Source organism: Chenopodium quinoa, unplaced genomic scaffold (assembly GCF_001683475.1).
Source record: "Chenopodium quinoa cultivar QQ74 unplaced genomic scaffold, ASM168347v1, whole genome shotgun sequence".
NCBI classification, from domain to species: domain Eukaryota; kingdom Viridiplantae; phylum Streptophyta; class Magnoliopsida; order Caryophyllales; family Amaranthaceae; genus Chenopodium; species Chenopodium quinoa.
This window is the reverse complement of record NW_018743331.1, coordinates 3,616,201-3,629,147: the sequence shown is the minus strand read 5'-3', so window position 1 is coordinate 3,629,147 and position 12,947 is coordinate 3,616,201. Positions and strand designations below refer to the sequence as shown.

At 35.7% G+C, this 12,947-nt stretch overlaps 1 pseudogene; it reads left to right on the top strand.

Moving 5' to 3' along the window:
• The first annotated feature begins 875 nt into the window (after positions 1 to 875).
• On the top strand, positions 876 to 11,954 carry LOC110737548 (annotated as a pseudogene).
• The last annotated feature ends 993 nt before the right edge of the window (positions 11,955 to 12,947 follow it).

Genomic DNA, 12,947 nt, shown 5'->3' with positions numbered 1-12,947 from the left:
AGACAACTAAGCAATATTAAAAATCAAAGTGAAGGCATAAATAAATTAAAATACAAAATTATACAATAAAATACATACTTCAATTGCACAATTTAAAATCTACATTACTATTTTATTACACCTATCTTCTTACTTGATCCCCACTCTTATCTACTTACACTTTTTTAATATTTGTCTTCTCTTACATCTCATTTTTTTAACATAAACTATTCAGCCACTATCATTTTTTTTTATCATTTTTAATTCCGCAAAAAACTCCAATTACACAATATTTTAACAAATTCAACTCAACCGCATATAACACCGTGCCAATTAAAAAACTGCATAAAAAAAAGAAATAAATAAATAAAATAGAAGAAGGAATATATTGTAATCACACTAATTGAGTAAGGCATGAAGTGTATGTAGACTCGTTAACTCATTGATTAAACAAGTCAAATCATTTTTAGACTGATCTAAGCAAGAAGTTTTGATTGGTTTGTTTGCTTGATATTATCTCACATGATAAAAGCAATGGCCTCATGCCTCTTATGCATCAACTTATATGTCTATTGATTATTTCCAATTAATGAGATTCACATGGATAAGCAAACTAATTACACTAGCTTAGCTGTCTATTGATTATATCCCATAAATGAGATTCACATGGGTAAGCAAGGTGATTACCACAAACTAGCTTAGTTGTTTATTGAATTTCCAACTAATGAGATTCAGATAGATAAGCAAGCTGATTAGCCCATGATTTCCTCATGCATATGATCTACTAGTATTATATAATGAATGATTCTTCTCATAGAATTCATCAATTAAAAAAAAAATTAGCAAAAAATAAATCCTTTTAAAGTTATTTCATCCAAGAAGCGTTTTAAGATACAATGGACACCCATGCCATAAATGAAACACAAAGTAGCTATGATCGAATTAATGAATTGAAGGCATTCGATGAAGGAAATTTTGGGGTTAAAGGACTTGTAGATGCAAGTCTCAAAGAAATTCCTAGAATGTTTGTCAGACCACTCGAGGAACGTTTCAAAGATTTTGGTACATGTTCTGAAAATATAAGTGTGCCAATAATAAACTTTTCTTAATTTGGTGAAAATAAAGATCGAACTGCTTTTATTGCCAAGAAAACTATTAAGGCATCAAAGGAATGGGGATTTTTACAAGTGATAAACCATGGGATTCCTAAGAAATTGTTAAAAATGATGATTAACCAAAGTCAAATGTTTCGTGAACAAGATGCTCAGACTAAGAAAAAGTTTTATAGTCAGGATTATCAATCAAAGCCTGTGAAATTTTTTACCAACCAAGACTTATATTAGTCGAAAGCTGCAAATTGGAGAAACACTTTGTATGTCAACGCCCAACATACTAGCGGTGAAGTTCATCCTCGAGAGTTGGCTCCTATATACAGGTAAGTTTATATCTGTCTCTCACACTCACACTACGTACACTATTTATCTTTCAAAATTGAGTTACAAAATTGGTGTTATTTTTCATAAAATATCCTAGTTTATTCGTTCTATGTAATCGTAACGTTCAGGTTTTCACGCTTGCCCATGTACATTATCTATCATTCATATCTTTAATTATACTTTTGCAAAAGATTGGACCTAGACTGGATCGGTAAAAAAATTAATCGATCCTTAACCTGGATAGACCGATTTTAAAATATTTTTTAAAAAAATGTCAAATTTTTAAAATATTTTGATAAACACGAAATAAAAAAAAAAAAAGGAAATACAATTTTAATATTGTAAGTCTAATAGTACAAAAAAAAACTCATAAAATTAAAGTTATTCTGACTTATTAAGGATAATATTAATCATTTTTAAAAAAATTTATGTATAATTTTAAGCATAAAAGGTCTAGTTCAAGACCGGTTTTTAAAGGTTTGGACCAGACCACACCATAAACCAAAAAAATTAATTTCTTTACCTGCAGCAGACCGATTAATTCGGTCTGGTCCGATCTAATTTGGTCTAATTTTTTGGTCTGGACCGATTTTTAAATGACCCTACATATATATAGTCTACTACATAAAAGCACATCAGACTTTGATTTTTAAACAAATTAATAGTATATGTAGAAATGGTCATGTCTGATGATCTCGGCGTTCTACAGCATGCATTTATGGTGCACCCAATCACGTTAAACATACTACGCACATACCCACATGTGATCGGTATGAATTCGACTTACAAGACCAACAGATATGGGATGCCGTTCTTTGAGATAGTTGGTGTGACACCGACAAATCAGAATTTTCTCGTCGGTTATGTGTTCTTGCGCAACGAGTGCACGGCAAGCAATCGGTGGGTTTTGCAGAGATTAAGAGAGCTGATTGGGTATGATAAGGAACCCTCGGTTATTTTTGACAGACCGTGAGCTTGGCCTCTGTGCGGCATTGAGAGAAGTGTTTCCAGGGACGTCGCATTTACTTTGTCGATGGCACATTAACAAAGATGTGGAGGCTCGGGTCACTGATATGTTCAAAAACAAGAGGATCGGTGCGACTTTCAAAAACGGCAAATGAAAACGTATCATGGATGCTACAACCGAGGCGGATTATAATGCTGCTGTAGATATAATGAAAGCTCGATGGGCAAGTTATCCGGCAGTGATTAGTTATGTTGAGAGAACATGGCTTTGTCATAAAACCAAATTTATGACATTTTGGACGAACCAAGTTCTTCACTTAGGTAACACGATTACTTGCAGAGTTGAGAGCCAACATTCGGCCATGAAGATGTAATTTGAATCTTCGACAGTTTCGTTGTTATTATGTTGTAGTTGATGTATTTACTTCGATGATGAGACGAGAAGGATGAGGGAGCTGAGTTATCAGGTGTATGAGCGTTGTGGATGTGCAATGCGTATGACCCACAATTTGCCATGTGCTTGCCAGATACATGATTCGCTAGTTGCACAAACAGGCTTGTATATCAGGCAAATCATCCGTTCTGAGAGACCTTGGTTATCGGTGATGGTGTTGATGTACCGGTGTTCGTTAACGACTCGACCGAGGAAGCTGCACATTTTTGTTCCCTGGTTGATGAGGTCATTGGTAGTGATCCTGCTGTAGTTCAAAATGTATCTCGCATCATTGAAGAGGAGTTGCATCCGTGTTAGTCCATGTTAGTCCTCTCGGGTAGTCTGGTACTCCCATCTGATGACCCACCAGGAGAAAGACGAGGATGAGAAAATCGGTACAGCCACTACATGTAACCAGGAGCGGCCGTAGGAGCTCCACCACCAAGTTTGGTGAGGGCACCTTAAACAACACTGAAAGATGAACCAGGGACAAACCGAGTCCACTTCACTGATGTCATCCCGGCCGGAAAGTCTACCCGATACATCTTTAACTTCATCGGTCTCTTAGCCTTCTCAGGCCTGATAATGGTCCTTGGAATGTCCTGCACGAATCCAAGTTGTCGAACCACTCGATCTAGCATGTATGGCTCAATGATGCTACGGTACTGGATGTAGCCAATAAATAGAGTGGCTGGCACGCGTCGTGCAGGATCAACTCCGTACGGTAGCCAATTAACCTCATTGTCAGTCAGCTGATCCAATCGAGCACGAAAAGCAAGGAGGCGCTCCATGCTCTTGTTGGGGCATCCCGATCCCACATCCCAAGCAGACGCACGAGGAATACTAAGCTCCCTCGTCAAGTAACCCTGCTGAGGCCAGAAGCACGGAAAGTACTCGTAGATCCACGCCTGCAAAAGCGTGAGACAACCAGCGATTGAATCGGCATCTTTTCTTGATGCCGTACCCAACTGGAGATACAGATATGCTAGAGGAGCTGAACCCCAAGAGAACTCATTAATCAAAAGATCATCAACAACAAGCTCGTTGAGGAAGGACGGATGAGTACGGTTACCACTCTTGTCCAAAAACAGACATCCGCCTAGTACTAACCACATGTAGGCACTGTAATGGACACTGAAGGGCCTCTGCGCCTCCAAGGTCGAGTCCATAATCCTCTCGGTCAGCACCCCACTACCTGTCAAATGGTTTTAGTACCGCACTTCTCATTCCGTTCTTCCGCAGTCATGTCCATGGTAACCGAGCACGCGTCCCGTATGACGTCCGTGCTAAGAGTAGTGGAAACCTTGGAACCATCAATACGAAGCCCAAGAATATGGTACACATCGTGCAGCATGATCGTGATCTTCCCAAATGGCATATGAAACGTGTTCGTATCTGGCTGCCATCTCTCAACAAAAGCAAAAATCAACGGCCAGTCAAAACGCCTAAATATGATCCCGGGTAAGTGAGACAGACCACAACCATCAATCAATTCCAGGTGCTCCTGTGCAAGACGACCTCGCCAGGTAACTAATTCAGAACACAACTGTGTCCTGCTCAAACAGCGCAAAACATTACACTCCTGCCCGCCCGATATATATGCAGCCACATGACCACCAAAACTAGGGATAACAGTACTATCCTCAGGACCTTCTGGCATCGGTGCTGCACTACCCATGTCTCTGCTAAGCTGGTAGAAGGCTGACTCGCTTGACTACTACTAACAAATCTCTCATGCTGACCCCTATATACCGTATGATAATCCTGAGGGTCATACTCTTCATCTCGATCAGCCTGACTTGCCCGCTCTTCGTCCTCATCATCAGATGTAGGCAGTCCACCTGACGAATACATGGGGAGGCTCCCTTGTGACTAATGCTCCCCCGACCAAGTACCAGGGGACCCATATTGCTGCTCATGATGAAACGGTGCCCCCGTATTTACTGAACGACCTGACTCCCTCCTAACAGACGCATTCAAACGTCTTGATATTGCATGACGAACACCCGAACCCTCAATCTACATTAAATAAGTACAAAATCAAATATCAGTAATAACTACAAATATAACTATGATATTAAAGTTGAACAACTAATATTCAAATTCAAAAAAAATAAACAACATTACTATAATAACAATATTAATAACAATAATAATAATGATGGTAATAATACTAATAACAACAACAATAATAACAATATTCCCAACAACAAATAATAAAAACAACAATAATCATAATAATAGTAATATTGCTACTAATAATAACAATCCTAATACTAACATTACTAATAATAATAATTTTAATCGGTTATTTAAAAAATATTAATCACGAAAAAAATATATTAAGCACGAAAAAAAAAATAACATTAATCACGAGAAAAAAAAAATTCGGAATAATTTTAATCGGTTATTTAAAAAATATTAATCACGACAAAAAAAAATATTAAGCACAAAAAGAAAAAAACAAAAAATTATTCAAGAGGAAAAAAAAAATAAAAATAAGGAACATCCGGAAATTTCCGTCGGATGTCCCAAAATTTCCGAAACTTTTTTTTTTTCCGAATTAACGAACAAATTCCGAAACGTACTTGTTCGCCACCTGCCATACCGCCGCCACGACCGCCGTAAGTCAACCTGATTCGCCGCCAGTCCGCCATTGCCGGATTTCTTCTACCCTCCTTGGATTGGTGGTGGTTGTTGGTGTTTTTCTTTTTAATTTTCTGTTTTTTTTTTTTGGGATTTTCAGATTTTTTTTTTTTTCCTAAATTTCTGATTTTTTAATTTTTGGAGAGAATTTAAAATTTTAGAGAGAGAAGTACGAAATGTGTTGTAAGTGTCGTGAGTATTTATATACGAGGGGCAAATACGGAATTTCATGAAAAAAATGCGAGCGACCCCTTGTAATTTGGGAGCGACATTTAACAACACCCTCCATTTTTATAGGATTTGAATCTTTTAACTTTGCACTCAACATATCCAAAGTTATTTGTGATAAAACTTGTATTATTTGAGATCTAGATCCAACCCATTAATCTTTTTTATATTTTATTATCATGTGGAAAATTAATATAATATGTAATTTGACTTTCCTATTAGAATATGATAATTTAACTATGTGATTCTTGTATTTCTATTTATATTTAACTTGTGTCTTTGGTTTCAAAAAATATTAAAAAAAATTATAAAAAAAAACTGTTTTGTTTCTTTAATATATACCTTCTTTGTTTCTTTTTAGTTGATACTTTTTTTACTATGGGCACTATTCAAATAAATTACTTCAGCTTAATTTTATGATTTATTCTTAATAAATGAAAAAGCATAGTCATGTGAGGTCTTGTTTGATTTATCACAAACTATAATTTTAAAATTTTAATTTTTATAATATTTTTAAAAAGATAATATAAATGTGTAAGTTAAATAAATGAGCTTAACAATAAATTTTCACTTGTTATGAAATATTTGTGGATATCCATTATCCTCCTTGTATCATTCCGGAATATTCTAGATCCAGGGTTTATTGTTATCAAAGCAAACCCTAGTTATATTGTATGTATATATATCCCCACTCTATGGAATAATATAGACGGAATTAACGACGGCATTTTTACTATTTTGGCTATATATTTTCCTCCGGGACAGACCTGTAATTCCTGCTTCTTATATTACTCACTGAATAATTTGTGCAAAAATAATTATATATATATAGATACTAATTCCAATGTCTACAATAAACACTAAGTTAATCTAAAATTAGAACTAACAAACACTAAGTTCATCAATGCTATACAACAGCGCAAGAGCCCTGGCCAGCTCCACCAAAACCTGGGTCGTCGTCCCTGGGATCTCGAAATGGAGGTCGCACGTTGGAACATGGGTCATTGGCGTAACGACCCATCATCCTCTCTTTCAGCCTCTTCTCCATTTCTTCCATTTGGGCTCGTACTTGGGCTTGAACTTGGGCTTGAACTCGGGCTTCCATGTCGACTTCCATTTGTTCCCGAAGAGCCTGGACCCTGGATTCCATCTGATCCTGCATCTAAGAAACAAAGGAGGGTGTGTTCTGCATGGAAGAGGTGGAAATTCGGCGACCCATCTGGCTGCCATAGTACAGGTAAGCACTTCCGCCTAGTCCCTTCACACGTCCTTTTTTGTTCCAACCACCAACTATCTCCCAGTACAGCTCATTCGGACTCTTCTGGATCCTTTGAGTGCTAGCCTCCTCAACCCTCCTTTGGTAGGCCTCCTACAAGATAAACATATAAAAGGGAACAAACGAGGTAGTAAGTTATACAAATAAGCTAAGCTTTGTGTACCATATTCATGAAAAATAAACTATTGTCATATGACATGGGTGACTTCTACTTAGGCCATTTACTTCATTTCTTATAAAATGAGGTCTTTTTTCTCATTTCATATCAAGTAAACAAAATTTTAGTTGTAAAGTGCTTGAAAAAACAAAAAAAAAAAAAAAAAAAAAAAAAAAAAAAAAAAAAAAAAACCAAAGTAACAAAGTAATATGCCTTAAGTGACTTCTTTGCCCATTATCTTCATTTTCGACCAAATGAACTATTTCTTTTTGTAATCATGTATATTATAGGTATTCTAAGGGGCACATGACTTGAAATTTCAAAAAAAAACTAACTCCCTAAGGTTTTGGACGCATTTTAAGCCAAAATGAACCAATTATGGCCTGTATGACCTATTATTTGCCCATTTTCTTCATTTTCGACCAAATGAACTATTTATTTTTGTAATAATCTCTATTATAGGTATTCTAAGGGGTACATGCCTTGAAATCACGAAAAACTACAACTCCCTAAGGTTTAGGACGCATTTTGAGCCAAAATGAACCAACTAAGGCCTGTATGACCTATTCTTTGCCCATTTTCTATGTTTTCGACCAAATGAACTATTTTTTTTCTCTAAACATCTCTATTATACGTAGTGTAAGGGGTACATGCCTTGAAATGCCAAAAAAATACAACTCCCTAAGGTTTGGGACGCATTTTGGAGCCAAAATGAACCAACTAAGGCCTGTGTGACCTATTCTTTGCCCATTTTCTATGTTTTGACCAAATGAACTATTTTTTTCTCTAAACATCTCTATTATAGGTATTCTAAGGGGTACATGCCTTGAAATCACAAAAAACTACAACTCCCTAAGGTTTGGGACGCATTTTGAGCCAAAATGAACCAACTAAGGCCTGTATGACCTATTCTTTGCCCATTTTCTATGTTTTCGACCAAATAAACTATTTTTTCCTCTAAAAATCTCTATTATAGGTAGTCTAAGGGGTAAATGACTTTAAATGCCAAAAAAATACAACTCCCTAAGGTTTGGGACGCATTTTGAGCCAAAATGAACCAACTAAGGCTTGTATGACCTATTTTTTGCCCATTTTCTATGTTTTTGACCAAATGAACTATTTTTTTCTCTAAACATCTCTATTATAGGTATTCTAAGGGGTAAATGCCTTGAAATGCCAAAAAAAAACTCCCTAAGGTTTGGGACGCATTTTGGAGCCAAAATGAACCAACTAAGGCCTGTGTAACCTATTCTTTGCCCATTTTCTATGTTTTTGACCAAATGAACTATTTTTTTCTCTAAACATGTATATTGTAGTTATGCTAAGGGATAAATGCCTTGAAATTCCAAAAAATACATATCCATACGGTTTGGGACGCATTTGGAGCCAAAATGAACCAAGTCTTGCCAATATGAACTATTATTTGCACATTATGTAAGTTTTTGACCGAATAAACTATTTCTTTCTCCAAACATGTATATTGTAGTTATGCTAAGGATACATGCCTTGAAATGCCAAAAAAAATTCATATTCCTACATTTTGGGACCATATTCAAGCAATTGAACCAAGAAACTAAGTTTAGGGAATTTGTTACCGCAATTTCCTGAGCTGTGGGGTTTACTGGCACTGTGCCTTTCCCAGGCAGCTCCTTGAAGTGTGTCTTCAGAAACAGCTCCGGAGCTGTTGGTAGCTGGCCCTTTTTCTTCGCGGCCTTTGATACAAAAAATACGAATAAACGTTAACCATGTCAAACCCTTGTTACATTGAAATACACAAATATGTCTTGTAATATAAGATCTTTTTAAATAAACTTACCATCCTTTTTGCATGTTGGGTAGCTGCCAACGAACCCTGAAAGTGGGTCCCTTGGACGGGATTTTCCATAGAACCGCCCCTTCTGTTCTTCTAGTTCTGCGCCGACCTCTCCTTGTAAGTTGTATCGCTATCCACAATGTCCATCATCTCTTTATGGATCTCCGCACTCAACCAACTTGGCCTGGTGCCATTCATCTTGTGCGTGATGGTGTGGAACATGTCACGCAGGCGTGTGGCTACCCTCCTCCAAAATGTGACCCTCACTAGCTCGTCCATCTGCGGTGACCATCTGAATTGTGCCTGCGAATGATCAAATACAAAAGTCTTACACAAAATTAAATCCGTACAATAACTAAAACATATATTAACCAAATTGAACCAAAAATATCATACGCTGAACATACATCATTACCCTAAATTAACATATTATAATACAACTAAACTAAACTAACATATTACCCTAAACTATACCAAACTAAAGTAACGTGTTATAATAAAGTAATTAAAAATTATACTTAAATTAACTAAACTAATCTAACATATTATAACACAAACACATTCATTTCAAATATTTCAACAAATTAAAATATAAATATAACAAATTGTAAATACAATAACTAAAAACAATAATAAACTACCATATATCTACACACCATTAGGATCTAACATGCCAAGTATAAACTAAATTTATAAATTTAGCTTTAAAATAATGTCTAACTTGTAGATCTGAGTTTGTAATTGCCAAATAAACAATTCAATACACAAAACCTACAAATATTCAAATTTCAAACAAAAAATACCAAATAAAACCATAAACTACATTTATGATTTAAGCTTTTAAGTTTATGCTTGCATTTTGTATAAAAAATAATAATAACATATGTGTACTTAAATTGAATGAAAAAAAAAAAAAAAAAAAAAAAAAAAAAAAAACAGAAAAAGCAAACGGAAACTACCTGCTGGCGGCGGCGGCGACTGGGCGTGGTGGTTGCAAACCCGCCGGTGAGTTATGCTTTGGGGTTGATGGTTGTTAGTGAAAACTCCCGTACGCCCTAGGTGAAAAGTGGTAGTTAGGATTTTCAGGAAAAAATAAAAAAAAATAAAAAAATAAAAAATTAAATACACTTGCAGCAGCGGAGGGGGGCGTGGTGGCGGCGACGGCGGCTGGTGGGCGTGCCCCTTTCTCTCTCTTCCTCTTTCTCCTTCTCCCTTTCTCTTCTTCCTCTTCCTCCTTCTCCCTTTCTCTCTCTTCCTCTTCCTCTCTCTTCCTATGTCGCCCTCCCTTTCTCTCTCTTCCTCTTTCTCCTTCTCCCTTTCTCTCTCTTCCTCTTTCTCCTTCTCCCTTTCTCTCTCTTCCTCTTCCTCTTCCTGTGTTGCCTTCTCTCTCTTCCTCTCGTTTTTTTTTGCTTCTCTGTTCTGTACAGAATCAGAAGAGTTGCGTTTTTTTTATTTTTCTCAGCTTCCGACGGTAATTATTCCCTCGGAAATCTCAGGTTCCGACAGAAAAATCCGTCGGAACCTGTGATTTCCGAGGGAATAATTTCCGTCGGAAGCCTCTCCGAGGGAATATTCCGTCGTAACCAACACATTCCGAGGGATTTAAAATCCGTCGGAAATGTTCCGAGGGAAAAGTCCGTCGGTAAGGCACTTTTCCGACGGATTATTCTTACAAAGTCAATTTCCCTCGGAAATTTTGAATTTTACGAGGGAATTAAATTCCGTCGGAAGCGTTCCCTCGGAAATAAGCCTATTTCTAGTAGTGATTGTATGTATATATATCCCCACTCTATGGAATAATATAGACTGATTTATTTTCTCTCCCCAATTTCTCTCCTATCTCTTTTATTTCTCTTCCATAATTAAAAGAAATATCTAAAATTTTATTTTTATTTAAATAGGAAAAAAGTTACTCATAGATTCGGAGAATCTAGATCTGGATCCGAAATTTCTTAAAGAGTGAATATGGATCTAGGTCTAAAAGAAGTCATATCCAACCTATTACCGTCCCTTAATGTATGCATTGAAGCAACTAATTATTAAACAAAAATAATACATATGTTAATAGAAAGAAAAAAAAGGCCAATATACGATAAGTAGTATCAAATAAAATTCAGACCTTGATGCAAATTTAATTGATTCATAAGAGGTTACACATAAACTATGTACCTACTTTCAAATGGTTGATTTCGAATATATATATTTATATGATAAATGTTTTTTGCAGGGAATCAACATTGGAGTATATTAATTAAATGGTTGATTTTGAATATATATTTATATGCTAAATTCTTTTTGCAGGGAATTAACGTTGGAGTACATTAACCATATCCATAAGCTAGGTGATCAGATACTTATGTTAATATCATTAGGTCTTGGATTTGAACCCGAATGTCTTGGAAATATGGCAAAGTGTACGAATAGTTGGTCCATACTTAATAGCTATTATCCAGCATGTCCAGAACCAGAATTGACCATGGGGATAGATGCTCATGTTGATGTATCATTTATCACAATACTCTTACAAGACAATATTGGTGGACTCCAAGTTCTTCATGAAAATAAATGGGTTAATATTGAGCCTGTTGATAGTGGTTTGATTGTTAACTTCGGAAATATGCTTCAGGTTTTGTTTCCTTACCCGATAAACTAAACTATTAAAATTTCAATTTCGTTGATTAGTGTGTAATTTTTTAGTTTTATATTGTTGTGATGCAATACTTTTAATTCCTATCTTATATCTTGCATATGATAACTAATGATATAATAAAAGGTGCATGTCATAGAGTGATTGCGAAAAGTGTTGGACCAAGGCTTTCTACTGCATTTTTCTTTGAGGGTGATATCTCCTTTGAGAAGATACTTGGTCCAATAAAGGGCTAACATCAGAAGAAAATCTGCCTATTTATAGGAAATTCTCAACTGAGGAACTCATCGAAAGATTATCCTCTAAATCACTTGATGAGATTGGAGCCAATCTAGATTATTTCAAACTTCAATATCATGGTGATGGCAACTGATTATCATGAGGAATGATGTTACAAAATTGTGTTTAATTGATATGTAATATACAAACTTGTATGATACTTGCGTAGCAATTTCTGACTTGATGTTTCATCAGTGACAATATTGTGATAATATAATCATAGTGCATGAGGAGACTGTGAAAGTGTTCTCTAATAGTTATTGTATGGTACCGTGACATAGGGATATATGTACATATTTAAAATTTTCATGAGGCAACCAACAATAATGAGTCTACTATGGAGTTTTGGTTCAAAGCATTACACATATTAATCGCAAAATATATTGTTTATCTCCATTATGGGGGAAGCTAACTCCATTAGTTCCATGTGATGTGACTTACAATGTACAATTGAGAAAGCTTACAATGGAATAAGAATATATGCATGCTTGAGGTATGGATACAAATCATAGAGAATGTGAAACATGAGTGTGAGAGGAATATATTATTCGCCTCTCAACAAAGGCCTTTGTAAATAAAATGATGTTGGAGTCGGCACACGGAATTGGTTTAAAGCCTATTGATAAATCAATTGTGATTGATATCCATCTTAAAAATTTAAGTTTATTGGCTCCAACGAAATCACAATAGACTTCAAGTTTTGTACTACGACCATTCCTATCAATAAAGAGATGTAGTATCTTCATATTTGTTATATGTGTAAGGTTAAGTTAAAGTACTCTTAATAGGTTTATAGTCTTGTTAAAGATGGTTTAAAACGGTACAAACTTGATGAACTTATAGATGTGAATGTGGAGGCTACACCCGACCCCCTATGAGATTTCGTAGTCTAGCTATCACCTCTAGAGCATTCATGAATAATCTAGGAAAAATGTAAGGCTTTTTAAATTTGCGCTGGAAGTCTGGAACACCTCGTAATATGAGAATAGTTTAATTGTTTGACTGTTATTTAGAGGTTAGTAACTCAGAAGATTACAATGTGTTATAACTTTCATTTCCTCCTAAAATTATGCTACCCGTTTTGGTT